Genomic DNA, 3,924 nt, shown 5'->3' on the forward strand with positions numbered 1-3,924 from the left:
ACTGTCACCAGATGGATCAGACTGAACAGGTTTCAAACCTCCAGGAGGCTCTTACCTTCTAAACAGGGACGGCTGTTTTCCAGTAAAATCACTAAAAGGGAAGGAGAAAACTCGAAAGAGGTTCCTCCTGGCGCTCACGTCCGTGAACCCGAATACTCCCTCAGTCCTCAGAGAGAAACCTGGAGAAGGAGACTTGCTGCAGCAAAGCCACAGGGGTCTCTGAGGTTTCCCTGGCCCCTCACCCCTGTCCTGCCTGGCTGATGTCAGCATCTCTCTGTGAGGTCACCACCTCCCCACCACCTTGGACCAATAGGCTGAGGTCCTGCAAAAGGCCTTTGTGATGTCACTGCCACACCCCTCCCTCGCTGTGCCAATGTCCTGCCCCTGGCCAGGCACTTTGGAGGTTTGAGCTACTCCCTGTGGATCACCCCACTCAAGGAGCATTCGTTCTAGGCAGCAAGCCGGCTAGACAGGGAAACATCAGACGCTGCTCCTAATGCTACACTCAGTTTTTCAGAAATGAGTTGACTTTATGGCCAGAAGAGACCATTAGAGCATCTAATCTGACCCCCTGCATATCACAGGCCTCCTGTAGGACACCATAGCTACTTTGGGGGCAAACACATTCCAGAAAGGCATCTAGTCTTCATGAAATGACATCAGGAGTTGGAGAATCCACCACTTTCCTTGGTAGCTTGTTCCTGTGATGAATCATCCTCGCTGTTGAATATTTGTGCCTTAGTTGTAATATGAATTTGTCTCTTTTCACCTTCCAGCCATTGGGTCTTGTTATGCCTTTCTCTGCTCCATTCAAGAGCCCTTTAATACCCAATATTTTCTCTCTAGTAAGGCACTTCAACACTTCAGTGAAATCACCTTTCAATCTTTTGATAAGCTAAACAGGTTGAACTCTTTCAATAGCTCACTAGAATGCATTTTTCTCCAGCTCTCAGAACATTTTGGTGGCTTTTTGCTGCTCTAGCTCCAATTTCACAATATCTTTTTCAAATGAGGACACCAAAACTGGAGGCTATTCCAATATCAGTCTCACTGATGCAGTGTCAGCTCCTGTGATGTTATTGACATAATCTGTAACTGTATAGATCACCATTGCAACCACTGTTCTATATTTGCAGCCAATATTGTAGAAAGGTTGTTGTGTAAGGGATCTATGGAGAGGTTCTGATTGGCTGATTATAATGATGCTATCTCTAGATGTGTATCATTTTTGTAGTTGACGTTATGAATATTGGCTCTATGCTGTCTGTATTTCAAACTTGTGATATGCTTCTGGGGAACACCCTGGACAAGTTGGTGTCAGTTCTGCCTAGCCTGCTTGATGGCCCATTAAGGACCATCAGCTATACAATCGACCCACTGAGAGAAGGCAGATACGCCTTGTGACTCAGCAAGGTCTGCAGGGACCTGCCTATGGAGAGAACTCTAAGGTTTTTCTGTGCCACGTGCTGGATAGAGTGTCCTTGGGACAAAGAAAACAAAGACCACATGGCAAGAGGTTATAAAAGGCTGATGCCTCGTCTCCATCTTGTCTTCAATCCTGCTTCTTACCTCTGGAGGGACTTTGCTACAAACTGAAGCTCTGTACAAAGGACTGAATGACCCATCCCAGTGGGGGATGTACTCCAGAGACTTGATTTGAACCTGCAGTTTATTCCATCACCGCTACAAGCCTGAACCAAGAACTTTGCCATTACTGGATGTGAAAGGTTAAAATCCATGTGCATTTTATATAACAACCTGGTCTATGGATTGTGCCACCTCTTTTCCAGACCTGAAGTTCAGAGTATGGTCAAGGGACCAGAGGCCTAGCAAATAGTGATCAGCTAAGAGAAAGCTGGGTAAACAGAAAGCCTTGCTTGCTAAGATAGGCCTGGCCAGCAAATTGGATTCTGCCTCCCAGCAGCCAACCGCACCTCCCCCGGCTTTGCAGAACGAATGGTGATGCTCTACTAACCCCACTTAGCCGCAATGATGTGCTTACTTTCTGCCCTGCCTTCCTCAGCTCGACTTTCCTCTTTTGCCCCATTCCTGCCTCACTTCCTCCTTTGGCAAGTCACGCAGAGGAGGCCAGCAGGAAGAGTCGGCCTCCACCAGCCAACCTCCAACAGCAGAGGAGACCAAGCCACAAGTCTCCAAAAGGTGACACGCCGCACTCCTCTAGGTTCTCCAGCCTGACACCAAGGTGCTTTCTCCACTGCTGTCAGCACCCTCTGTCATGCAGGGGTTGGAGTTATCCCACGGACAGGCCAATAGGAGAAGGAGGAGGCCTTCCTGAACAGCAAGGGGCTCTGGCAAAAGGAAGCCAGCATGTTTCTGCCTGGTTTTGAACCAGGGACTTTTTGCATGTTAGGCAAATGTGATAACCACTACACTACAGAAACTCCATCTGCTTGGCTCTTGCTCACCCTGGCACAGACCGATGGACAAACCTAGAGAAAGTGGTGGCAGCCCTTCAATAGGTCAGCTGGCAGAGCAGAGGACTGGAGCGGGCGCTCAGGAAGTCGTCCTTACGTCGCCCTTGTGACTCCAGCTTGAGGGAGAGCTGCTTTTTCTTCCCCTTGCTGACAAAGAGCAAGAGAAGAATGAAAGGTCAGGTGGGCCAACTCGGTGCAGAAGCCCATGCTGCCTTTTCCTGCTGCATAGCCTGAAATGAGGGACTTGTGGCAGTTAAAGGCACTGCTGCACTTTCAGAAAACATCCCACCCGTGCACAAAGGGGGACAGAAGAGCCTGTTAGTCTAGCACGCTCCCAACTGAACTACTTGAGCAGCTGCTCGGTTTCTTTTTGGCCTATTACTTTTCAGTCTGGGATGTTTTTGTCAGTTGTGGCACAGAAAAAGGACGTCATTGCGAGCGGCCCATGCAGACAAGATTCACTTTTGCCTTCCTTGCTCGGCTTTACTTGCTTCCTCGCCCTATTCCTGCCTTAGTTCCTGGGTTACCTGAAGGCGACGGGGGGCCAGCAGTACCAGGAGGAAGTTGGGCAGCTAGACCCTGGTGGCAAAAGTCCTGCCGCCACTTGCCACCCCACTCTCTTCTCCCAGCGTCACATATTGGCCACCAGGGACTTGGGGCCCAGCAGCGCAACGGAAGGCAGTGGACAGAGCCACCCTCACCTTGAAGCTCCGGCTCATTAAACCACATCTTCAGTCGCTGATGGCCAATGAGAGACTGACATCGCTTGCTATTTTAGCACTTGGAAATGCCATTGGCCAATCTTTGGATCTCTGTAATGCTGCGCTTCAGTTCATGGGGGAAAGGCGAGAGAAGCGACCTTTCAACTAAAGGCCTGGGGTTAACATCCTAACGCTGTCTCCAACTGTAACACTATTTAATACCGGCCCACCCTGTGCTGGTGACAGTTCCATTGCTAGATGTTAGTACATTTCAGTTACTGTCAAAATTAAAAAGTTTCTATATGCTTAAAGAAAATGCATTTGTTTTATTTCCTTATATATGGCATGAATAAATACAGGTTTACAGAACCTAGCCTGCAAATTTATCATCTTATATGACAGAGAAAATCATGCATCGAAATTGTGCGTCAAAATCATGAGCTGAGCTACACGTCTTGCCTGGGAGAGGCACTTGGTCTAGGGGAGGCCCTGTCAGGGAGAACAGGAGTTAGTCTCACACGCCTATTTCCAGGCTGTAATCTGTGGGCGCCCTGCTCTGGGGGAGGGATCGCGGTAGCCCAGACTCAGGGCTGGAACAGACCCCGGATTGAGGGGGTGGCTGCAGGGTTTGCAGGCTCTGATGTCTCAGACAATGTGTCTCTCCCAAAGCCTCAGATCTGCGTCCCCAGAAGGCTCCTGCGCTGCCTCTGCTCCTTTCACAGTCTATAGCAAGGAGCAGCAGCAAGGGTCAGGGATGAGCCATAGGCACTTAGGTGGGTGGCCGAGGC

At 49.5% G+C, this 3,924-nt stretch overlaps 1 non-coding gene across 1 annotated transcript; it reads right to left on the reverse strand.

Annotated features, from left to right (window-relative positions):
• Positions 1–2,329: 2,329 nt before the first annotated feature.
• Positions 2,330–2,402, reverse strand: TRNAV-AAC. The gene has a single exon. It is a non-coding gene; the product is annotated as a tRNA-Val (tRNA).
• Between the last annotated feature and the right edge of the window lie 1,522 nt (positions 2,403–3,924).

The sequence above is a fragment of the Mauremys mutica genome, unplaced genomic scaffold (assembly GCF_020497125.1).
Source record: "Mauremys mutica isolate MM-2020 ecotype Southern unplaced genomic scaffold, ASM2049712v1 000382F_np12_subseq_395142:420316_obj, whole genome shotgun sequence".
Lineage (NCBI taxonomy): Eukaryota > Metazoa > Chordata > Testudines > Geoemydidae > Mauremys > Mauremys mutica.